Source organism: Tribolium castaneum, chromosome 9, assembly GCF_031307605.1.
Source record: "Tribolium castaneum strain GA2 chromosome 9, icTriCast1.1, whole genome shotgun sequence".
Classification (NCBI taxonomy): domain Eukaryota; kingdom Metazoa; phylum Arthropoda; class Insecta; order Coleoptera; family Tenebrionidae; genus Tribolium; species Tribolium castaneum.
Genome location: NC_087402.1, coordinates 203,614 through 230,674, shown reverse-complemented (window position 1 = coordinate 230,674; position 27,061 = coordinate 203,614). Strand labels below are relative to the sequence as shown.

Sequence of the window (27,061 nt, the reverse complement as noted above, 5' to 3'; positions counted from 1 at the left end):
AAATTCCGAATAGTTTTTTAGTTATGAATTTTTTAAAATTTTACCAATTTTTGCATTTTTCTCAAATTTGCTCGAAAACTATTAGTCGCAGAACACTAATTTTTTTTGAAAAAGATAGATAATTTAAAGAGCTTTCCAACGATAATACACTTCATGGGGTTATCTCTGATAGTTCCGGAGCTATTGCTCGACAAAAGTTCCGGGTACCCAAAATCGACCAAAACTGCGACGAAAATTGAAAAAATCAAACATCTAAAAATCGAACATATGGACTTTTTGTGGACTAAAAACAACTTTTGTGGGTTGTTAAGACATAAAGAAGTCCATAAAAATTTGGTGGAGTGAATTTAAAAAAAAATTTTTTTTCATCACTTTGAAGGTAAGGTGTAGGCACAAATTTATTACTCAGGAAATTTGAGCAAAAAATTTGAAAATTTTAAATCTCGTGAAAAGTTGGTATAATACAGAAAAAAAGCCGCTGAATCCAATGGAACAAACCGCGTTGCTCTACGACTTTTAGTTTTCGAGTTATGAATTTTTTTATTGAATAAAATTTTCCACTATGACAAATGACTACCCTAAATTTAGGCAAAAAATTTTAAATTTTTAATTCCTGTGAAAAATTGATATAATATGTAAAATGAGCCGTAGAATTCAATGGAACAAACCGCAGTGCTCTACGACTTTTAGTTTTTTTTTTATGAATTTTTTTAGTGAAAAACTTTGATCGCCTCTGTAGCCGGAACCGTTGCCCGGAGCGGCTCCGGGTTTAGTCGAGAAAATAGATAAAATTAAGCGCTATCAGATGGTTTTTTGTTCGTTGCTCTAAGTCTTACAGTTTCCGAGAAAAACGCAAAAAAAGGTTTCCATTTTCACTTTTTTTCAATTTTCAACCGCCAATTACGGCGAAACTATTAGAGTTATCGAAAAACGGAAAAATGGAGGATAACCGGAATAAAAAACTCTACAAAATGGCATAGGACTCAAGGCAATATCTCGCAAAAAATTTTTCAATTTTCAAACGCCGATTACGGCCAAACTAAAAGAGCTAGACGAAAACGGTTTGTTCGATCGTAAAGAGCACATCAAAATCTATAAGATAGAATAGGTTTCATTTGATTTAGAGACACTTTAAAAATTGACCGATTTTAAGGGGGGGGTGTTAACTTTTTTTTTATTTTTTTTATTTTCCCAATTACGACTAAACTATTCGAAAAAGTGGAACTGTTTTGATCCTTACCTATGCAAAACGATCCGGGGAATCGATTGGCATCGAGAAAATTGCCAAATTCCGAATAGTTTTTTAGTTATGAATTTTTTAAAATTTTACCAATTTTTGCATTTTTCTCAAAGTTGCTCGAAAACTATTAGTCGCAGAACACTAATTTTTTTTGAAAAAGATAGATAATTTAAAGAGCTTTCCAACGATAATACACTTCATGGGGTTATCTCTGATAGTTCCGGAGCTATTGCTCGACAAAAGTTCCGGGTACCCAAAATCGACCAAAACTGCGACGAAAATTGAAAAAATCAAACATCTAAAAATCGAACATATGGACTTTTTGTGGACTAAAAACAACTTTTGTGGGTTGTTAAGACATAAAGAAGTCCATAAAAATTTGGTGGAGTGAATTTAAAAAAAAATTTTTTTTCATCACTTTGAAGGTAAGGTGTAGGCACAAATTTATTACTCAGGAAATTTGAGCAAAAAATTTGAAAATTTTAAATCTCGTGAAAAGTTGGTATAATACAGAAAAAAGGCCGCTGAATCCAATGGAACAAACCGCGTTGCTCTACGACTTTTAGTTTTCGAGTTATGAATTTTTTTATTGAATAAAATTTTCCACTATGACAAATGACTACCCTAAATTTAGGCAAAAAATTTTAAATTTTTAATTCCTGTGAAAAATTGATATAATATGTAAAATGAGCCGTAGAATTCAATGGAACAAACCGCAGTGCTCTACGACTTTTAGTTTTTTTTTTATGAATTTTTTTAGTGAAAAACTTTGATCGCCTTTGTAGCCGGAACCGTTGCCCGGAGCGGCTCCGGGTTTAGTCGAGAAAATAGATAAAATTAAGCGCTATCAGATGGTTTTTTGTTCGTTGCTCTAAGTCTTACAGTTTCCGAGAAAAACGCAAAAAAAGGTTTCCATTTTCACTTTTTTTCAATTTTCAACCGCCAATTACGGCGAAACTATTAGAGTTATCGAAAAACGGAAAAATGGAGGATAACCGGAATAAAAAACTCTACAAAATGGCATAGGACTCAAGGCGATATCTCGCAAAAAAATTTTCAATTTTCAAACACCGATTACGGCCAAACTAAAAGGGCTAGACGAAAACGGTTTGTTCGATCGTAAAGAGCACATCAAAATCTATAAGATAGAATAGGTTTCATTTGATTTAGAGACACTTTAAAAATTGACCGATTTTAAGGGGGGGGTGTTAACTTTTTTTTATTTTTTTTATTTTCCCAATTACGACTAAACTATTCGAAAAAGTGGAACTGTTTTGATCCTTACCTATGCAAAACGATCCGGGGAATCGATTGGCATCGAGAAAATTGCCAAATTCCGAATAGTTTTTTAGTTATGAATTTTTTAAAATTTTACCAATTTTTGCATTTTTCTCAAATTTGCTCGAAAACTATTAGTCGCAGAACACTAATTTTTCTTGAAAAAGATAGATAATTTAAAGAGCTTTCCAACGATAATACACTTCATGGGGTTATCTCTGATAGTTCCGGAGCTATTGCTCGACAAAAGTTCCGGGTACCCAAAATCGACCAAAACTGCGACGAAAATTGAAAAAATCAAACATCTAAAAATCGAACATATGGACTTTTTGTGGACTAAAAACAACTTTTGTGGGTTGTTAAGACATAAAGAAGTCCATAAAAATTTGGTGGAGTGAATTTAAAAAAAAATTTTTTTTCATCACTTTGAAGGTAAGGTGTAGGCACAAATTTATTACTCAGGAAATTTGAGCAAAAAATTTGAAAATTTTAAATCTCGTGAAAAGTTGGTATAATACAGAAAAAAGGCCGCTGAATCCAATGGAACAAACCGCGTTGCTCTACGACTTTTAGTTTTCGAGTTATGAATTTTTTTATTGAATAAAATTTTCCACTATGACAAATGACTACCCTAAATTTAGGCAAAAAATTTTAAATTTTTAATTCCTGTGAAAAATTGATATAATATGTAAAATGAGCCTTAGAATTCAATGGAACAAACCGCGTTGCTCTACGACTTTTAGTTTTCGAGTTATGAATTTTTTTATTGAATAAAATTTTCCACTATGACAAATGACTACCCTAAATTTAGGCAAAAAATTTTAAATTTTTAATTCCTGTGAAAAATTGATATAATATGTAAAATGAGCCTTAGAATTCAATGGAACAAACCGCAGTGCTCTACGACTTTTAGTTTTTTTTTTATGAATTTTTTTAGTGAAAAACTTTGATCGCCTCTGTAGCCGGAACCGTTGCCCGGAGCGGCTCCGGGTTTAGTCGAAAAAATAGATAAAATTAAGCGCTATCAGATGGTTTTTTGTTCGTTGCTCTAAGTCTTACAGTTTCCGAGAAAAACGCAAAAAAAGGTTTCCATTTTCACTTTTTTTCAATTTTCAACCGCCAATTACGGCGAAACTATTAGAGTTATCGAAAAACGGAAAAATGGAGGATAACCGGAATAAAAAACTCTACAAAATGGCATAGGACTCAAGGCGATATCTCGCAAAAAAATTTTCAATTTTCAAACACCGATTACGGCCAAACTAAAAGGGCTAGACGAAAACGGTTTGTTCGATCGTAAAGAGCACATCAAAATCTATAAGATAGAATAGGTTTCATTTGATTTAGAGACACTTTAAAAATTGACCGATTTTAAGGGGGGGGTGTTAACTTTTTTTTTATTTTTTTTATTTTCCCAATTACGACTAAACTATTCGAAAAAGTGGAACTGTTTTGATCCTTACCAATGCAAAACGATCCGGGGAATCGATTGGCATCGAGAAAATTGCCAAATTCCGAATAGTTTTTTAGTTATGAATTTTTTAAAATTTTACCAATTTTTGCATTTTTCTCAAAGTTGCTCGAAAACTATTAGTCGCAGAACACTAATTTTTTTTGAAAAAGATAGATAATTTAAAGAGCTTTCCAACGATAATACACTTCATGGGGTTATCTCTGATAGTTCCGGAGCTATTGCTCGACAAAAGTTCCGGGTACCCAAAATCGACCAAAACTGCGACGAAAATTGAAAAAATCAAACATCTAAAAATCGAACATATGGACTTTTTGTGGACTAAAAACAACTTTTGTGGGTTGTTAAGACATAAAGAAGTCCATAAAAATTTGGTGGAGTGAATTTAAAAAAAAATTTTTTTTCATCACTTTGAAGGTAAGGTGTAGGCACAAATTTATTACTCAGGAAATTTGAGCAAAAAATTTGAAAATTTTAAATCTCGTGAAAAGTTGGTATAATACAGAAAAAAGGCCGCTGAATCCAATGGAACAAACCGCGTTGCTCTACGACTTTTAGTTTTCGAGTTATGAATTTTTTTATTGAATAAAATTTTCCACTATGACAAATGACTACCCTAAATTTAGGCAAAAAATTTTAAATTTTTAATTCCTGTGAAAAATTGATATAATATGTAAAATGAGCCGTAGAATTCAATGGAACAAACCGCAGTGCTCTACGACTTTTAGTTTTTTTTTTATGAATTTTTTTAGTGAAAAACTTTGATCGCCTTTGTAGCCGGAACCGTTGCCCGGAGCGGCTCCGGGTTTAGTCGAGAAAATAGATAAAATTAAGCGCTATCAGATGGTTTTTTGTTCGTTGCTCTAAGTCTTACAGTTTCCGAGAAAAACGCAAAAAAAGGTTTCCATTTTCACTTTTTTTCAATTTTCAACCGCCAATTACGGCGAAACTATTAGAGTTATCGAAAAACGGAAAAATGGAGGATAACCGGAATAAAAAACTCTACAAAATGGCATAGGACTCAAGGCGATATCTCGCAAAAAAATTTTCAATTTTCAAACACCGATTACGGCCAAACTAAAAGGGCTAGACGAAAACGGTTTGTTCGATCGTAAAGAGCACATCAAAATCTATAAGATAGAATAGGTTTCATTTGATTTAGAGACACTTTAAAAATTGACCGATTTTAAGGGGGGGGGTGTTAACTTTTTTTTATTTTTTTTATTTTCCCAATTACGACTAAACTATTCGAAAAAGTGGAACTGTTTTGATCCTTACCTATGCAAAACGATCCGGGGAATCGATTGGCATCGAGAAAATTGCCAAATTCCGAATAGTTTTTTAGTTATGAATTTTTTAAAATTTTACCAATTTTTGCATTTTTCTCAAATTTGCTCGAAAACTATTAGTCGCAGAACACTAATTTTTCTTGAAAAAGATAGATAATTTAAAGAGCTTTCCAACGATAATACACTTCATGGGGTTATCTCTGATAGTTCCGGAGCTATTGCTCGACAAAAGTTCCGGGTACCCAAAATCGACCAAAACTGCGACGAAAATTGAAAAAATCAAACATCTAAAAATCGAACATATGGACTTTTTGTGGACTAAAAACAACTTTTGTGGGTTGTTAAGACATAAAGAAGTCCATAAAAATTTGGTGGAGTGAATTTAAAAAAAAATTTTTTTTCATCACTTTGAAGGTAAGGTGTAGGCACAAATTTATTACTCAGGAAATTTGAGCAAAAAATTTGAAAATTTTAAATCTCGTGAAAAGTTGGTATAATACAGAAAAAAAGCCGCTGAATCCAATGGAACAAACCGCGTTGCTCTACGACTTTTAGTTTTCGAGTTATGAATTTTTTTATTGAATAAAATTTTCCACTATGACAAATGACTACCCTAAATTTAGGCAAAAAATTTTAAATTTTTAATTCCTGTGAAAAATTGATATAATATGTAAAATGAGCCGTAGAATTCAATGGAACAAACCGCAGTGCTCTACGACTTTTAGTTTTTTTTTTATGAATTTTTTTAGTGAAAAACTTTGATCGCCTCTGTAGCCGGAACCGTTGCCCGGAGCGGCTCCGGGTTTAGTCGAAAAAATAGATAAAATTAAGCGCTATCAGATGGTTTTTTGTTCGTTGCTCTAAGTCTTACAGTTTCCGAGAAAAACGCAAAAAAAGGTTTCCATTTTCACTTTTTTTCAATTTTCAACCGCCAATTACGGCGAAACTATTAGAGTTATCGAAAAACGGAAAAATGGAGGATAACCGGAATAAAAAACTCTACAAAATGGCATAGGACTCAAGGCAATATCTCGCAAAAAATTTTTCAATTTTCAAACGCCGATTACGGCCAAACTAAAAGAGCTAGACGAAAACGGTTTGTTCGATCGTAAAGAGCACATCAAAATCTATAAGATAGAATAGGTTTCATTTGATTTAGAGACACTTTAAAAATTGACCGATTTTAAGGGGGGGGTGTTAACTTTTTTTTTATTTTTTTTATTTTCCCAATTACGACTAAACTATTCGAAAAAGTGGAACTGTTTTGATCCTTACCTATGCAAAACGATCCGGGGAATCGATTGGCATCGAGAAAATTGCCAAATTCCGAATAGTTTTTTAGTTATGAATTTTTTAAAATTTTACCAATTTTTGCATTTTTCTCAAAGTTGCTCGAAAACTATTAGTCGCAGAACACTAATTTTTTTTGAAAAAGATAGATAATTTAAAGAGCTTTCCAACGATAATACACTTCATGGGGTTATCTCTGATAGTTCCGGAGCTATTGCTCGACAAAAGTTCCGGGTACCCAAAATCGACCAAAACTGCGACGAAAATTGAAAAAATCAAACATCTAAAAATCGAACATATGGACTTTTTGTGGACTAAAAACAACTTTTGTGGGTTGTTAAGACATAAAGAAGTCCATAAAAATTTGGTGGAGTGAATTTAAAAAAAAATTTTTTTTCATCACTTTGAAGGTAAGGTGTAGGCACAAATTTATTACTCAGGAAATTTGAGCAAAAAATTTGAAAATTTTAAATCTCGTGAAAAGTTGGTATAATACAGAAAAAAGGCCGCTGAATCCAATGGAACAAACCGCGTTGCTCTACGACTTTTAGTTTTCGAGTTATGAATTTTTTTATTGAATAAAATTTTCCACTATGACAAATGACTACCCTAAATTTAGGCAAAAAATTTTAAATTTTTAATTCCTGTGAAAAATTGATATAATATGTAAAATGAGCCTTAGAATTCAATGGAACAAACCGCGTTGCTCTACGACTTTTAGTTTTCGAGTTATGAATTTTTTTATTGAATAAAATTTTCCACTATGACAAATGACTACCCTAAATTTAGGCAAAAAATTTTAAATTTTTAATTCCTGTGAAAAATTGATATAATATGTAAAATGAGCCTTAGAATTCAATGGAACAAACCGCAGTGCTCTACGACTTTTAGTTTTTTTTTTATGAATTTTTTTAGTGAAAAACTTTGATCGCCTCTGTAGCCGGAACCGTTGCCCGGAGCGGCTCCGGGTTTAGTCGAAAAAATAGATAAAATTAAGCGCTATCAGATGGTTTTTTGTTCGTTGCTCTAAGTCTTACAGTTTCCGAGAAAAACGCAAAAAAAGGTTTCCATTTTCACTTTTTTTCAATTTTCAACCGCCAATTACGGCGAAACTATTAGAGTTATCGAAAAACGGAAAAATGGAGGATAACCGGAATAAAAAACTCTACAAAATGGCATAGGACTCAAGGCAATATCTCGCAAAAAATTTTTCAATTTTCAAACGCCGATTACGGCCAAACTAAAAGAGCTAGACGAAAACGGTTTGTTCGATCGTAAAGAGCACATCAAAATCTATAAGATAGAATAGGTTTCATTTGATTTAGAGACACTTTAAAAATTGACCGATTTTAAGGGGGGGGTGTTAACTTTTTTTTTATTTTTTTTATTTTCCCAATTACGACTAAACTATTCGAAAAAGTGGAACTGTTTTGATCCTTACCTATGCAAAACGATCCGGGGAATCGATTGGCATCGAGAAAATTGCCAAATTCCGAATAGTTTTTTAGTTATGAATTTTTTAAAATTTTACCAATTTTTGCATTTTTCTCAAATTTGCTCGAAAACTATTAGTCGCAGAACACTAATTTTTTTTGAAAAAGATAGATAATTTAAAGAGCTTTCCAACGATAATACACTTCATGGGGTTATCTCTGATAGTTCCGGAGCTATTGCTCGACAAAAGTTCCGGGTACCCAAAATCGACCAAAACTGCGACGAAAATTGAAAAAATCAAACATCTAAAAATCGAACATATGGACTTTTTGTGGACTAAAAACAACTTTTGTGGGTTGTTAAGACATAAAGAAGTCCATAAAAATTTGGTGGAGTGAATTTAAAAAAAAATTTTTTTTCATCACTTTGAAGGTAAGGTGTAGGCACAAATTTATTACTCAGGAAATTTGAGCAAAAAATTTGAAAATTTTAAATCTCGTGAAAAGTTGGTATAATACAGAAAAAAAGCCGCTGAATCCAATGGAACAAACCGCGTTGCTCTACGACTTTTAGTTTTCGAGTTATGAATTTTTTTATTGAATAAAATTTTCCACTATGACAAATGACTACCCTAAATTTAGGCAAAAAATTTTAAATTTTTAATTCCTGTGAAAAATTGATATAATATGTAAAATGAGCCGTAGAATTCAATGGAACAAACCGCAGTGCTCAACGACTTTTAGTTTTTTTTTTATGAATTTTTTTAGTGAAAAACTTTGATCGCCTCTGTAGCCGGAACCGTTGCCCGGAGCGGCTCCGGGTTTAGTCGAAAAAATAGATAAAATTAAGCGCTATCAGATGGTTTTTTGTTCGTTGCTCTAAGTCTTACAGTTTCCGAGAAAAACGCAAAAAAAGGTTTCCATTTTCACTTTTTTTCAATTTTCAACCGCCAATTACGGCGAAACTATTAGAGTTATCGAAAAACGGAAAAATGGAGGATAACCGGAATAAAAAACTCTACAAAATGGCATAGGACTCAAGGCGATATCTCGCAAAAAAATTTTCAATTTTCAAACGCCGATTACGGCCAAACTAAAAGAGCTAGACGAAAACGGTTTGTTCGATCGTAAAGAGCACATCAAAATCTATAAGATAGAATAGGTTTCATTTGATTTAGAGACACTTTAAAAATTGACCGATTTTAAGGGGGGGGTGTTAACTTTTTTTTTATTTTTTTTATTTTCCCAATTATGACTAAACTATTCGAAAAAGTGGAACTGTTTTGATCCTTACCTATGCAAAATGATCCGGGGAATCGATTGGCATCGAGAAAATTGCCAAATTCCGAATAGTTTTTTAGTTATGAATTTTTTAAAATTTTACCAATTTTTGCATTTTTCTCAAATTTGCTCGAAAACTATTAGTCGCAGAACACTAATTTTTTTTGAAAAAGATAGATAATTTAAAGAGCTTTCCAACGATAATACACTTCATGGGGTTATCTCTGATAGTTCCGGAGCTATTGCTCGACAAAAGTTCCGGGTACCCAAAATCGACCAAAACTGCGACGAAAATTGAAAAAATCAAACATCTAAAAATCGAACATATGGACTTTTTGTGGACTAAAAACAACTTTTGTGGGTTGTTAAGACATAAAGAAGTCCATAAAAATTTGGTGGAGTGAATTTAAAAAAAAAATTTTTTTCATCACTTTGAAGGTAAGGTGTAGGCACAAATTTGTTACTCAGGAAATTTGAGCAAAAAATTTGAAAATTTTAAATCTCGTGAAAAGTTGGTATAATACAGAAAAAAAGCCGCTGAATCCAATGGAACAAACCGCGTTGCTCTACGACTTTTAGTTTTCGAGTTATGAATTTTTTTATTGAATAAAATTTTCCACTATGACAAATGACTACCCTAAATTTAGGCAAAAAATTTTAAATTTTTAATTCCTGTGAAAAATTGATATAATATGTAAAATGAGCCGTAGAATTCAATGGAACAAACCGCAGTGCTCTACGACTTTTAGTTTTTTTTTTATGAATTTTTTTAGTGAAAAACTTTGATCGCCTCTGTAGCCGGAACCGTTGCCCGGAGCGGCTCCGGGTTTAGTCGAAAAAATAGATAAAATTAAGCGCTATCAGATGGTTTTTTGTTCGTTGCTCTAAGTCTTACAGTTTCCGAGAAAAACGCAAAAAAAGGTTTCCATTTTCACTTTTTTTCAATTTTCAACCGCCAATTACGGCGAAACTATTAGAGTTATCGAAAAACGGAAAAATGGAGGATAACCGGAATAAAAAACTCTACAAAATGGCATAGGACTCAAGGCGATATCTCGCAAAAAATTTTTCAATTTTCAAACACCGATTACGGCCAAACTAAAAGAGCTAGACGAAAACGGTTTGTTCGATCGTAAAGAGCACATCAAAATCTATAAGATAGAATAGGTTTCATTTGATTTAGAGACACTTTAAAAATTGACCGATTTTAAGGGGGGGGTGTTAACTTTTTTTTTATTTTTTTTATTTTCCCAATTATGACTAAACTATTTGAAAAAGTGGAACTGTTTTGATCCTTACCTATGCAAAATGATCCGGGGAATCGATTGGCATCGGGAAAATTGCCAAATTCCGAATAGTTTTTTAGTTATGAATTTTTTAAAATTTTACCAATTTTTGCATTTTTCTCAAATTTGCTCGAAAACTATTAGTCGCAGAACACTAATTTTTTTTGAAAAAGATAGATAATTTAAAGAGCTTTCCAACGATAATACACTTCATGGGGTTATCTCTGATAGTTCCGGAGCTATTGCTCGACAAAAGTTCCGGGTACCCAAAATCGACCAAAACTGCGACGAAAATTGAAAAAATCAAACATCTAAAAATCGAACATATGGACTTTTTGTGGACTAAAAACAACTTTTGTGGGTTGTTAAGACATAAAGAAGTCCATAAAAATTTGGTGGAGTGAATTTAAAAAAAATTTTTTTTTCATCACTTTGAAGGTAAGGTGTAGGCACAAATTTATTACTCAGGAAATTTGAGCAAAAAATTTGAAAATTTTAAATCTCGTGAAAAGTTGGTATAATACAGAAAAAAAGCCGCTGAATCCAATGGAACAAACCGCGTTGCTCTACGACTTTTAGTTTTCGAGTTATGAATTTTTTTATTGAATAAAATTTTCCACTATGACAAATGGCTACCCTAAATTTAGGCAAAAAATTTTAAATTTTTAATTCCTGTGAAAAATTGATATAATATGTAAAATGAGCCGTAGAATTCAATGGAACAAACCGCAGTGCTCTACGACTTTTAGTTTTTTTTTTATGAATTTTTTTAGTGAAAAACTTTGATCGCCTCTGTAGCCGGAACCGTTGCCCGGAGCGGCTCCGGGTTTAGTCGAAAAAATAGATAAAATTAAGCGCTATCAGACGGTTTTTTGTTCGTTGCTCTAAGTCTTACAGTTTCCGAGAAAAACGCAAAAAAAGTTTCCATTTTCACTTTTTTTCAATTTTCAACCGCCAATTACGGCGAAACTATTAGAGTTATCGAAAAACGGAAAATGGAGGATAACCGGAATAAAAAACTCTACAAAATGGCATAGGACTCAAGGCGATATCTCGCAAAAAAATTTTCAATTTTCAAACGCCGATTACGGCCAAACTAAAAGAGCTAGACGAAAACGGTTTGTTCGATCGTAAAGAGCACATCAAAATCTATAAGATAGAATAGGTTTCATTTGATTTAGAGACACTTTAAAAATTGACCGATTTTAAGGGGGGGGTGTTAACTTTTTTTTTATTTTTTTTATTTTCCCAATTACGACTAAACTATTCGAAAAAGTGGAACTGTTTTGATCCTTACCTATGCAAAATGATCCGGGGAATCGATTGGCATCGAGAAAATTGCCAAATTCCGAATAGTTTTTTAGTTATGATTTTTTTAAAATTTTACCAATTTTTGCATTTTTCTCAAATTTGCTCGAAAACTATTAGTCGCAGAACACTAATTTTTTTTGAAAAAGATAGATAATTTAAAGAGCTTTCCAACGATAATACACTTCATGGGGTTATCTCTGATAGTTCCGGAGCTATTGCTCGACAAAAGTTCCGGGTACCCAAAATCGACCAAAACTGCGACGAAAATTGAAAAAATCAAACATCTAAAAATCGAACATATGGACATTTTGTGGACTAAAAACAACTTTTGTGGGTTGTTAAGACATAAAGAAGTCCATAAAAATTTGGTGGAGTGAATTTAAAAAAAAATTTTTTTTCATCACTTTGAAGGTAAGGTGTAGGCACAAATTTATTACTCAGGAAATTTGAGCAAAAAATTTGAAAATTTTAAATCTCGTGAAAAGTTGGTATAATACAGAAAAAAAGCCGCTGAATCCAATGGAACAAACCGCGTTGCTCTACGACTTTTAGTTTTCGAGTTATGAATTTTTTTATTGAATAAAATTTTCCACTATGACAAATGACTACCCTAAATTTAGGCAAAAAATTTTAAATTTTTAATTCCTGTGAAAAATTGATATAATATGTAAAATGAGCCTTAGAATTCAATGGAACAAACCGCAGTGCTCTACGACTTTTAGTTTTTTTTTTATGAATTTTTTTAGTGAAAAACTTTGATCGCCTCTGTAGCCGGAACCGTTGCCCGGAGCGGCTCCGGGTTTAGTCGAAAAAATAGATAAAATTAAGCGCTATCAGATGGTTTTTTGTTCGTTGCTCTAAGTCTTACAGTTTCCGAGAAAAACGCAAAAAAAGGTTTCCATTTTCACTTTTTTTCAATTTTCAACCGCCAATTACGGCGAAACTATTAGAGTTATCGAAAAACGGAAAAATGGAGGATAACCGGAATAAAAAACTCTACAAAATGGCATAGGACTCAAGGCGATATCTCGCAAAAAATTTTTCAATTTTCAAACGCCGATTACGGCCAAACTAAAAGAGCTAGACGAAAACGGTTTGTTCGATCGTAAAGAGCACATCAAAATCTATAAGATAGAATAGGTTTCATTTGATTTAGAGACACTTTAAAAATTGACCGATTTTAAGGGGGGGGTGTTAACTTTTTTTTTATTTTTTTTATTTTCCCAATTACGACTAAACTATTCGAAAAAGTGGAACTGTTTTGATCCTTACCTATGCAAAATGATCCGGGGAATCGATTGGCATCGAGAAAATTGCCAAATTCCCAATAGTTTTTTAGTTATGAATTTTTTAAAATTTTACCAATTTTTGCATTTGTCTCCAATTTGCTCGAAAACTATTAGTCGGAGAACAATAATTTTTTTTGAAAACGATAGATAATTTAAAGAGCTTTCCAACGATAATACACTTCATGGGGTTATCTCTGATAGTTCCGAAGCTATTGCTTGACAAAAGTTCCGGGTACCCAAAATCGACAAAAACTGCTACGAAAATTGAAAAATCAAACTTCTAAAAATCGAACATATGGACTTTTTGTGGACTAAAAACAACTTTTGTGGGTTGTTAAGACATGTAGAAGTCCATAAAAATTCACTGGAGTGAGTTTAAAAAAAAATTTTTTTTTCACCTCTTTGAAGGTAAGTAAGTATTACTCAGGAAATTTTAGCAAAAAAATTGAAAATTTTAAATCTCGTGAAAAGTTGGTATAATACAGAAAATGAGCCGCTGAATTCAATGGAACAAACCGCATTGCTCTACGACTTTTAGTTTTCGAGTTATGAATTTTTTTCATGAATAAAATTTTTCACTATGACAAATGGCTACCCTAAAATTTAGGCAAAAATTTTTAAATTTTTAATTCTTGTGAAAAATTGATATATTATGTAAAATGAGCCGTAGAATTCAACCGAACAAACCGCATTGCTCTACGACTTTTAGTTTTTTTTTATGAATTTTTTTAGTGAAAAACTTTGATCGCCTCTGTAGCCGGAACCGTTGCCCGGAGCGGCTCCGTGTTTGGTCGAAAAAATAGATAAAATTAAGCGCTATCAGATGTTTTTTTGTTCGCTGCTCTAAGTCTTACAGTTTCCGAGAAAAACGCAAAAAAAGGTTTCCATTTTCACTTTTTTTCAATTTTCAACCGACAATTACGGCGAAACAATTAGAGTTATCGAAAAACGGAAAAATGGAGGACAACCGGAATAAAAAACTCTACAAAATGGCATAGGACTCAAGGCGATATCTCGCAAAAAATTTTTCAATTTTCAAACGCCGATTACGGCTAAACTAAAAGAGTTAGGAGAAAATGCTTTTTTAGATCGGAAAGAGCACATCAAAATCTATAAGATAGAATCGGTTTTATTTGATTTAGAGACACTTTAAAAATTGACCGATTTCAAGGGGGGGGGTGTTAACTTTTTTTTAATTTTTTTTATTTTCTCATTTCTGGCTAAACTATTCGAAAAAGTTTAACTATTTTGATCCATCCCTATGCAAAATGATCCGGGGAATCGATTGGCATCGAGAAAATTGCCAAATTCCCAATAGTTTTTTAGTTATGAATTTTTTAAAATTTTACCAATTTTTGCATTTGTCTCCAATTTGCTCGAAAACTATTAGTCGGAGAACAATAATTTTTTTTGAAAACGATAGATAATTTAAAGAGCTTTCCAACGATAATACACTTCATGGGGTTATCTCTGATAGTTCCGGAGCTATTGCTTGACAAAAGTTCCGGGTACCCAAAATCGACAAAAACTGCGACGAAAATTAAAAAATCAAACTTCTAAAAATCGAACATATGGACTTTTTGTGGACTAAAAACAACTTTTGTGGGTTGTTAAGACATGTAGAAGTCCATAAAAATTCACTGGAGTGAGTTTAAAAAAAAAATTTTTTTTCACCTCTTTGAAGGTAAGTAAGTATTACTCAGGAAATTTGAGCAAAAAATTTGAAAATTTTAAATCTCGTGAAAAGTTGGTATAATACAGAAAATGAGCCGCTGAATTCAATGGAACAAACCGCATTGCTCTACGACTTTTAGTTTTCGAGTTATGAATTTTTTTAATGAATAAAATTTTTCACTATGATTTAATTAAAACACTTAAAATAATCGAATTATTGATCTAGTTTTGAAAAACTTGTCAAAACTGACCTTAAAATTTCGCCAAAATAAGCAGAAAAAGTATAACATATAGACGAAAATTAGGTTTTGTTTTAGAGTTAGAATTTTAAGTTAAGGGAAACCACTAAATTAAAGCAAAAATTTCGTCCCGGGTACCGAAAATCGAAAAAAAAATTGCAAAAATTAAAAAAATCAAACTTTATTAAATCGAACCTATTGACTTTTTTCTACTTTTAACAACTCGATAGAGTTGCAAAGGCATAGAAAAGTCCAAAAAACTTTGCTAGAACGAATTTGAAAAACTATTTTTTTTTGGTCTAGGACTTTTCGTAGAATTTTTGAGTTGTGATTTTTTTTAAGTATTCCTCAATGAAATGGCTACCCTAATTGATATAATACGTATAACGAGCCGTAGAATTCACTCTAATACTTTTAATTTCAGAAAGAAGCTCCACTATTTTATTGTGCCTTTTATTTGACGTAAGCTTTTGCTAAATAATAAATATTCTTACAAATTGGTGAGATTAGCTCAACTTGTGCAAGCCATAAAAACATACATTGTTTACCGGATAACAATGCATTCGGATTTTGAGCTCGAAATGATGCACATTTGTCATGACATGAGCGTTATGTCCGTTCTTTGTCTCGTTTGGTTTTTTGATTAAAATTTGTCGTGAAAGGAGGCGTGTGCCGTCTTATAACATGGACAGCAATGCATTACTTAACACAAGACATAATACATCATTTTGTGGTATGATAGTTCCGACAAATAGTGACGTTGATAGATGGCATCGTGTACAAGTTGAAGACGATGTGTTATAGAAACAGCTTCGCTCGATCTGTTTCGGTTGTCGTTCGTTCTATCTTGCGATTTGTCACTACTGGGATTTGAACAATTTGTAATGGACTGACTAACAAACACGCTGTTCCATTTCAATCAGGGCAGCAGTGTCCGATTTTTGCCTGGATTTCCCTTACATTATTTATTGAGAGAGTGTCAGCTGTTTGACTTGAAACTTGAATTTTTTAAAAATATTCGGAAAAAGATAATTGCGAAAACGTACCACATTTCAGCTTTATATTTTACACAATAAACAACCGGGAGCTGGAATTTGTTAACTTTGTTTCATGTCAGAACTGAAATTATATCCCTTTCAGAACTAACACAACTACCTATGCCAAAATAGCTAGTGCTAGTCGTTGCAAATGAAACGCTCTGAGCAAGTTTTATTTAAAACAAATTTTGAAATGGTAGATGCGCCGGGAAAACCTTACATTGATTGATTGATACAGGACAGACATTTCGACACGTTCATAAATAATCCAAAGAAAAAATTGTTATATTTTTAATGGTCAAGTGTTAATAATAAATGGCGTTATCCCTTTTACGCTCTAAAACATCAAGCTGACAGGTAGTTGATTAAATATTTATATGAAAACATTTAGTTCTGCGCGTGTTTAATATTTTATTCAAGTGTTACAAAAAAAGCTTAACTCTAGTTGTTGGCTCAATTAAATTAATTAAACTGAAAGAATTTTGTGTTTAATTAAGAGTTTGTGCAAACAGTTCCCGTTTATTTACTTTTAACATAATGTTTATTGTCGATAACTAGCATTTATTTGTTTTGTGCTGTGGGCAAAACCGTCGGATTGACTTCATTTGCAATTTAAATACGTAACTAATAATTAATTGATGAAGAAATTAAAAGGCAAGTGTTTCGTACAAAAGGAGAAACACGACGACAATTCAGATCAGCTTTTAAGCTTTTTATAAATCTCTCGTCAGTCTCCGGTTAATTTGTAGCAAAATGAAAAATTTCCTTGAAAGCCGCTCAAGTGTGCTCGCCTTTCGGGATTCTCTCCTAATGAAGACTGAATAAAATAGTCTTCAGCGTGCAATATTAATAATAACGTCACATAAAGTCGTCTGCTGCTGATCGAGTTGTAACTTTTCGTTGAAAGCCATCAGAGCTTTGATTAAGCTCTTAGAGTTAAGCTGCCAATGCAAACATGCAAAAAGTGACCGTAAGTAATGCCCCATTAGAAACTTTTAATAATAGAAATTAATTACTGCTTTTAGGATTAAAAGTTATTGGCTCGGACATTTTGCCCCTCATCTGGGAAAAGAGAGAGCGTTTGGAGTGCGTGAGATAGGCGAATTTATCTGTAAAACGGCGCAGAATCAATATACCTGTAACATGCGCACAGAAAATTAGTGAATAAGCTCGTTTACAAGGAGAATGTGTATTTGTATTGTTGACTGTATGGAAAGACTGTGAAACGCGACCTTGTTTGCAACACGTAAACCTTCACAGTCTAGTGGCTAACTGTTGCTTTTCATCGTTTGAATAGGTCGAGTTTGTTCAGAAGGTTCTTATAATCCTATTTAATGAATTGTATTTACTTTTTGTATCGATCATTTTATTAAAAAAATTGTCAAGAACACTGTTTTCTTTTGAAAAACTGAGGCAAAGTTCAAAGGAGCACACACTTTTCTATTTTTCATCGAGGAAAACCGTATACTCAGAGATAATCTCATTTACATTAAAGATAATCCCTCTGGCAAAGGCTCTATTGACATTTTCTGATGTTACTACACCTCTATAAAGCGACCAGATTGACGTTATGCTAATTAATACGTCTCTGTGCCACTAATGGACATTTAATTAATTATTACTACAAAACACAACATTGCAAATTTTTATGTCCTACTTGACGAATTTTTTATTGCTTTTCCAATAACTGATGGTAATTAATTTCTTCTCAACTTTATAACAACACAAAAGCCGGCGAAAGAAAATAAAAATTTAATGAATACAAGGGAAAAATTATTAAAAAACAATGGTCTCGTTCCTTACAAGTTGTAAAACACACAAACGAGATGTGGTTTCACCTAAAATGAGGAAAAAATGTATATTTGTCAGTGCCGTTTAGAAAATCGCTTCAGATTAGATCGGTTCAATTATCTATGTTTGCTGAAATCTGTCCCCTTCAGGCAAATTCATTATAATCGGGATTAATTGTGGAAAATTTCACTGCTCTTGCATTGTCCATTTTAATGTTAAATCTGCTAAATAGCATTGTGGTGATTTAAAGTTTAATCAAAGCGGTTGTAATCCAAATATGGATTTTTACGTTAACAATTCACGATTTTAAAGTGAATTTTGTGTCCAGATAATGAATGAATGACACACCCTCGACTTTCCTGACATGTTAAAATAATTCTCGTCTCATAATATAGGCTCTTGTTACTTTTTTTAAGCTATTAGCTATTTCAAAACTATAGAAATGCCAACGCCGCACTGTGTCGAATTATTTTTTTTATAATTTTATCTTTTATTGAGCCTATAAGTTATATTAGTAATAATTTTTTTTGAAGTGCTTAAACAATTTTATAACAACTAATTTTGAGACAAAATGCAACATTCACATTTCTATAGTTTTGAAACAGTTAATAGAGCTTCAAAATTAATTTTTAAATTGACATATCAAAAACTATGACAGATAACAACTTGGGTAAATTTTACCCAGTTTGAAAAGGTGAATTAAAAAATGTGTGGTTACTATATAAAATTTCAAAGTTGGGGCCAAAGCTCAGCCATGCTGTTGCAAATATCTTTGTTGAACCTGAAATGGTCGATTTAGATCAACATTTTAAAGCTGTAGTTTTATTATAAGTTAACAAGTTTCTAAAGTATTTTTAAATTTAAGGTATAACAAATAAGTAAATAGTCGCAATAAATTTCGGTTTTTACTGACTCCACTACTAAAAGCTTTCTAAAGGATTTATTCACCGCTCAAAGGAAGAGAGAGTACAGCTAGTGTGTATTTACAGATTTTTCCAACGGAGATTTCTGTGCTATTTGGATGAATACATCGAATTTATCATTTATCGCTTTATTTTACGTTCGTTTGAGTAATAAATTTGTATTGTCGCTTAATTTATAATAAATTTGGAGGCAAACTGTGCGCGTATCAATTTAGCGGCTTTAAAAAACGTATAATCCCCGTCTTTAATATCATTTATCTTGGTAAACTAGCGTTGTAGCTTAATTTAAAAAGTGATTAATTGTAAAAAAGCGTCCGCAAAATAAAGCACCAAAACTTGCATCCCTTGTTCACAAAGGGCACTTCTCCATAAAACACATAGCGAAAGTCAATAGTCGATTTTAAATGAAATTATAAGCCGGGACAAAGCAGGTTTGCCATTCTGCATCTTGGATGTTTTATTCATCTCTTTAATTTCCTGTTAAACAACCTCACATAAGCAATGGGAAATGGGTCTCGACGTACGAAATTTAATAAAATGGCAGTGTTTCACTTAAAATCGATCTGAAACCAAGTTGCGCTACAGGTAGGTAGTTTAATTTGCTAAGGAATTATATTTGAATGACCGCTCGTCCCTTCATAACTATTTTGAGGTAAATTCGGAGCTCTTGCACGAGTTTCAGTCCGAAACAGCCGAACTAAAGCAAACTTAACGGTCTGCCATTTCCTGTTGAAAATTTCCTTGGAGTTTGCAGGAAATTTAATACCCGTTAAGTATCAAGCTTTTACTTTAATCACATCATTTTTTACCACTGATGAATATTTATCACACACACTAGTCGTGTACCTTAATATTAATTAATTAATTTTCAAGACAAGACAAGGATTACAAACCGTGAAAAATCTACTCACCTTATTAATGTTGGCTTCCTGGCTTGCTATGAAAGTAATTAAAAGAGGACATTAGTAACAACTTTAATTAACAAATTGAAAACAATTGCTGATAGAAAATGCGATTCTGATAAACTTTTAACAAGGGTTCAACTTTGGATTGACTTTTGCTTCTTCAAACGAAACAACTTCCTACAGCTAATTTGTTTAACTTTACTTTGTTAAAATAGCAACCGAACTACTCCAAAAAAAGACTGAATTATTGGTGTGGAAATTCATTACAAATTTTTATTCTCGCAAATCTTAAGCTTGTCAATATCTGCACATAATTTTACTAAATAACTACAGTCTGATTCGCGTGAATTATGCCGGATTTGTTTCAAATAACATTGGGTTTAAAACATATTGACACATGTTAACAGCAAATGCCATGAATCCATGAATCTGCAATTCTGTGGCTTGTTGTTATTTGCAAAATATAACTAATTATATCCGAATTGTTATGTATACAGGCTGTTCCGTCCAAACCCCACATTACAAGTATTGAAGGCTGAACGAAAATTAGATTTTTGTCTCCTTCTAAAAACAAAAAAATTATAGATAATATTTTTTAATGTTATTTTTTGGGAATTAATAGATATCATCGTTGATAATGTTGAAATAAATCGTATTTGGAAGAAAATAATTCAATGTTTGCTTTCTTACAATTTCGATTTTTCCCCAGTAATTCAAAAGTGAAGTTTTTCGTGTGAGAAATTCTAGTAGAATCCACTTGTGTGTGTTTTTTTATCTAAGAGTAATTCGGATCGGTTGTTTATTAAACTTGTAGAGATCAGCAAGTCTTGTTAAAATCAATAAACCAACGCAGCGTATTAACAGCAGATTATTGCTACCGGATTTAATAATTAATTTTCAGGTTGGTGATGAACACCCACAAGTCCGTACGTCACAAAGGCCTTTATTGTAATACATCGAGACAATAGGTCCGTGTATTCAATCAGTTAATGACGGATTTGAACATCCTGCGAAATCTTATGCAGTTTAATTGACTTAATCTTGGAGCAATGTTTGCCTTTTACCTGTCTGATGCTCGCTTCCATTAAACTGATCAAGCAGTGCTTGAGCAATGTTTATTTTTCATTTCTATAGAACTAATATTGTTCGAATAGGGTGAGTGTTGATACAGGCGAGTGTGTCAGTTTCGTTTGTCGGATTGTAACGAATGCTCCATCCAACAAGGGCCTTAGCTGCGCTTTTCACGCTAATTACTCCGTAAATGGTTAAATTAATTAATGGAAGTGTGAGCCTTAATCACTTAATGTGCTTCTATAGACCAAGAAGAAAAATGATCAATTTTCGTGTGCCATTTTGTTTAATAGCCGGCATTTTGCATAACGATCCATAAAGATGTAGCAAAACGCAAGAAATGCGCTCGAATATTAAAATTTCACGAGCCATTAGTGGCCATGTGTGTGCAAAATATTATACCATAACACTAAACACCCCAATCTATAAATAAATATTATTCACTCGTTATGAAGGTTTACGGTCAACATCGATTTTTTTTTCATACTACGATATAATTTAACTTGTACAATTAACTAAATGGATTAGTTCATATCTTCAGAAACATAATAATCATCTTAGTCGAATTAATAAAGTTGTTTTCAATTGGAATGTTGCCGCTAATTTAACAAAGCCTCAGCGATTCGCGTCGTTAGACAAAAACATATTTCCTTCTGAAAATTGGGAAAAAAGTTTAAAAACTCCAAAATCTTTATGTTATTTTTGGACAACATCTACAGTCAATTTTTTCAAATGGAATGCCCCAATTTTTTCACTAGATAATAGACAACAGTCTGAATTTTCTAATTTTCATTCAACTTCAATTAACTTCATATTTTCCGAACTCCACTTTTTTTTTCAAATGAGATTTTGGACAATTACAGAACTAGGCAATGTTTATTAGCCCCCAAAATTTAGTTAGAAAATTATGATTGGAACCGTATTTATTTTGTAATAAAAATCATAAAATAAAGCTCCAATTTTTTCGCCTTGTTCCATTTTTGTAAATTTTGGTCCGAAGCATTGTTTCAGTGCTGACATTGTCCTAACAAAGCCTGTTCTTGTAAAGAGTCTTACGGTAGAAAAGTTGAACAAAGCTACGCTTTCATGTTTTCTTTATCAGGAAAGTTAAAGCAAGAAAAGTTGTTTTCACCTCGAGCCGGGCCATTGCCTTCAAGTCCATAAAATCAAATTAATTGATAATTTTTAAATTCAACTTAAATGAATTTGTTCGTAATAATCTATTCTTTGCTGCTTTTCACCTCACGCTACACTGGCTTTTGATGCAATCAAACAAATGACATTTTAGCGAATTCATGGACCATTGCTCACGACAGTTTTCTCTTTAAATCAATTTACTGCTTGTTTAGATAAACTGAATACGTTCCAACACATAACTTTCTTATTAGAAATTAATTATTTTCAGCGAAAAGTGCATTATTTAACTCATGGTCCGGAACCATCTTACACACCCATTACATGCAAGGCTAAACCCACAAACTGAATATTTTAACAACACTCCACTCTCTCACAGATGATTCAAATCCGCAAAGTCTCCCTTTGAGCATTTTTAATTATTTAATACCATGATTGTAAAAAAACCGCATTAAAAATACATGCCAGTGAAAGCTTGTCCTTTTCGGCCCTTGACATGTACTTGATTACTTTTAAGACAATTAAGTGGGAGAACGGACCAAGTTTTGAATTTACGATTTCAATTACGGGAAATTATTACAAAAGCTGCATAAAATAAGCACATCAATCATTTTTTCGTTTTATTACACTCATCGGAAAGTTATATCAGTTTTATCACAGTTCGATTAAAACTTGCACCAAAATAAACAAACTCATGGTAAAATATTTTACAAAAAAAACTTGAACGGAAAGAAAAATCGTTTCTACTCAATGCAACATTTGTTTCAGGGATTTATACGTTCCCGGAATTAAACATTTAATAGTTTGAAAGTTTGTAAAATCGATCCCTTGTATATTCAATTATAACAAAGTTAAAACTCGATGGAATTTTTAAGTAGTTGAAATTGCAAAACAGTGATTCGGCGACGTAATGAAGTCATTACTCAGTATTTTTCGGTTTGTCGCAGAAAAATTCCGCATTGAGGCAAAGATGAAAGATTTAAATTGACTCGGAATAACATCATTAATAACTGTCATTGCGAAAAGAAATGCGTCTGAAAGAGTAATCAAAAAGTGTCTCTCTGTATTAGTAATTGCCCAAGTTTGCAATTTGCATTTATTGTGACGTGATGTAAGTTTGAGCGTTTGTCAATTCTCCCCTCTATAGAAAATCAATGTCCGTAGAACGGCTTTAATACTCCTTGACAGTTTCCGGTTATCTTGTTATCATATCCGTGTAAAACAGGCGAAATACACACAGCCACATAAATTTTCAGGATGAAATGGAGCTTTGCAAATGCAATAATTTATAGCTTTGACTTGAGAGATGTGAACACAAATATAAATGGATTAAATTATAAAGCGGCACCTATAAATAGATTTTAAAAACGGCATGCAATTAAAACCGAAAACTTGGCCCTTTTCAAATGCCTAGATTTATTGTTAGATGTTGGCCCTTTGAGACAAGGGTCGCCAACGATGAATTTTTCATAGGGGTCCAAAGACAAATTAAGATATATCAGACTATTGGATAAATTTATCGTTTCCATGCTGCAAATATTACGAACGGAAATGCTAATTTTTGCATGATCAAAGAAAGTGTCTGCATGTGACGGAAAATTTCAAAACAGATACCACGTTAAAAGCTTCGCTTGTGCACAACTTTACACCGATCGATATTAATTTAAAAAGATAGATAATTAAAATGAACCGTACAATTCGCTTTATGACTTCACTAGTTTCCGAGTGACTTTTTTTAGTGAAAAACTAAAAATACCTCTGTAGCCGGAACCGTTATGCCAGAAGTGGCTCAACTCAACCCTTATAAGCAACTTTCTCAAAAACAAAACAAAAAAAAAGTCAGAGAACAATGATCTTTTTTGAAAAAAATACCCGAAATCGGTCAAGTAATTGGTCTTGTATTTCAAATATTGTAAAAAAACATTATAATACGTTAATTGAACCGTACAATTTACTAAAACAAACCGTTCTTCTCTTGACCTTTCAATTTTCGAGTTCTTTACTGAAAAACTAAACTTTTTGAGTAACATTTTTCTCAATTTACTGCAATGCTTGTCAATATTTAGCTCGATATTTAGTTTGATTTCACTAACGCTCTTCGATGACAAAGGCTCCGAGCAAATAAATTCAAAAAGAACGGTAATTTGATACAAAGATAAAAGAGCCAGCAACGGATGATGAAAGAGAAATGAAATTAGATAAAAACATAACAACAAACAGACGGTAATCAAACCGGAAAAAGTCACAAATCATGCCTTGTAAAAATTTTAAAATCTCCAGTTCTTGACGTAATAAGTAATGTTAAAACAATTTATCAGAGAATAACACAAGCAGGTTTCCTCTAATTTAATAATTTTAGTAAAAAGAGTTGTGAGCAGCACAGACTACATTATTGAAATTTCAAAGAAAAAAATTAATTATCCCTCGAAGAGAGAAGCTTTTTAAAATCAGCGATGTTATTAAAACCGGAAAAAAGCTAGACAGCAGCGCAGCAATCGATGAGTTTGTGAACTATGTTAAATACAAGCCAAAATTAACTATCTGCCACAGCTACAAAATTATTTCAGGATATTGATTGATTCACTCGAACTGGGAAACGTTGAGTTGTTATTATTATAAAATATGAAACGTAAAATCATATATTTGCATAGAAGCGTAAACAATTTTATCGACAAATTGATACTTTATTAAATTCTAATTAAATTTCCAACTCTTTTTCAACTCAATCGTGATTTATTTAAGTTGTTCGAAAGGAAAATTAATTCACGACGCCGACGACGACAAGTTCCGTCACAAAATTAAAGCTCACTTCTTTATGCAAATTTCGGACAAATATTTGATTACAAAACTAAACGTTTCAATTATCGGAAAAAGAACAGTAACGTGTGTATAATTACAATAATAAAAGAACGATGGCATTTGTGGCAAAAAAGCGTTTGAAATCTGAATAAATAATCAACGTAGGAGACATGTTAATTATCAGCTTTGGCAATACATCAAAATCCTACCATTAATGTAATAAGTAAGTATAGTGGCGGTCAGCTCGATTTGCGTGTGCGTCATCAATTTCATTTTTTCATTACCAACACAAAGCTGTAAAAAATTATCAAAAACAATGCAAATTTAAACAGCTAAGGGGTATCTAAGGGTGGTATCCTTGAACATTAATTTACATGTGCACTTCGACAACACCATCAAGTGTCAAGAATTTGTCAAACTGACATTGACAGTAAATTATAGACGTCATCGCATGGTTGTCGAAAGTGTTATCGGTGTTAATCGCAAGTATTTTCTGTTCGTTTATTGTGTTTTGTGATTTGCGTTTCGTTAGGTTTTTGATTCTGCGTTTATTAGTTCTTGTTTTGTGAATCTGTATTTTTTGTAACAACTCATAATTTAAACACTTCGTAACCTCAAAAAATATTTGATAGTTTGTCACCGCTATGCCCCTGCTATGTAAACGTAGTGACAGAAATGTCAGATGACGCACACGCAAACGGAGCTGAGCGCTACCATAATAACATACGAGCGATGTCACGTCTGTGCCCAAAACTAAATTTAATTGGAAAGCTGCTTTACGTCTCCAATCTTGAGGTAATTCTAAATGTTTCCTTCAACGAAACACTGGCCGCGAAAAGGGATATTAAAACAAATATTTGGAGGACAAACAAAGCAGTTCTACAATTTTACTTATTTTTTGTTTCAGATAACTTTGTATTCGGGTTGTGGTCCTTCGCTCAGAAAGTTTAACGTTCATCTAGACTCCTTCACTAGAATACGAAATAATTCTGATTACATGGTGAGATTTGGACGCAACAGTGGAAAGATAGGAGACTTTAATTTACTGTGTGACTTATTTTGGACGGTTTAATGCATCATCAGTTGCGTGAAATACAAAAAAAAGTTCTTATTTTATAATAATAAATTTCTCCTTTAGTAGAAATTAGTAAAAAATAGACAATAATAATAAATCACTGGTGTAATTTGGCCCATAGTTAATAAACAATTTTGAAGATCAATTAAATTTTTCCTTAATTTTTGCGAAATAATTATAGAATAACTTTTTTTTGAACAAGTATTGTCGTTTTTTCAGTTTATTTTTGACAAAATAATATTTATGACAGCGATTATGGTTGTGTGCGTCATTCTCATTTTGGGTGATTGTAAGTCGTTCTTACACCAGGAGGTTATCTTAAGGGAAGTGACTATAGTACCCAGTTAAGTTTTGGCTGTTTAAATCTGACGTGTATAAAAAATCTCAATTTTATAAATGTTATACAACTTGTAAGAACTGATTTCATAAATAATTTAAAATTACTTTTCTGTATTTTGATTGACTGTTGAATAAAAAACTCGACTAAATATTGAAGAAGGAGATTACGAAATGGCACGAACCAAGTGAGTGTCATGAGAGTATTAAAAATTGCGAATGTCATGTGGCAATTTCCCAATTTAGATAAAACCACCAACTTAATAATTTTTTTTCCAAAAAATATCGCAAGTACCGAAAGACATTGTTAAAAAAAACAAAAAGTTGGCAAAAGTTTGCGCTATAAATACAGTAAAATTCGGTGCATCATCCAATTTTTCGTTGAATTAAATTATGAAAAACTCGATTTCGAAAAATTGGAAAAAGCTTTGAACATATTGCCTTTGATGTGAGCGTTCTAGGCCAAGCAAATACGAATTTAGAAATTTAGCAGACATAAAAATTCTTTAACATTAAAAAACCAACCCTCGAAATTTGGCAATTTCCCCCATTTTTGACGCAAAAAAAGCGGCGTCGCCTTCGACCCACCCTTTTGCCCCAAATAGCGTTCAAAAATAGAAATTACGTACCTTGTGGCGTGGGCGTCGAGACCGCGTGTCTCTCCCGGAATCGCAGCAAATGCACACTACCCTTGTTGGAGACGCGCTGTCTGGGGCGGCTGGGCCGACGACAACCGACGATCGCCCGCCACAGCCACCTGTAGAAATCTCGTGCCGACTATAAAAAAAACTCTATCGGCTACGCGATCTCGTTACCCCTGAGACAATTTTTTTAAACGTGGTCAAGAGAGTGCCTGAAAAGATATCTGTCAAATTTGACATTACGTTGCCGCAGCACTCTCAATATGAC

General features: G+C 32.6%; 1 protein-coding gene across 2 annotated transcripts in view; it reads right to left on the bottom strand.

The window, feature by feature from the left end:
- rsh (radish) overlaps positions 1–26,936 on the bottom strand; it is a 108,656-nt gene extending 81,720 nt beyond the window's left edge. Inside the window, exons 1-2 of one of the 2 annotated variants that reach the window (XM_064359123.1) lie at positions 26,782–26,936; positions 19,744–19,769 (exon numbers count right to left, since the gene is read on the bottom strand). The gene's annotated coding sequence lies outside the window, so the exon portion shown is untranslated. Of the gene's footprint in view, positions 1–19,743; positions 19,772–26,781 lie in introns of those variants that run through there. The other variant, XM_015979258.2, reaches the window with a different exon arrangement.
- Positions 26,937–27,061: the final 125 nt, after the last annotated feature.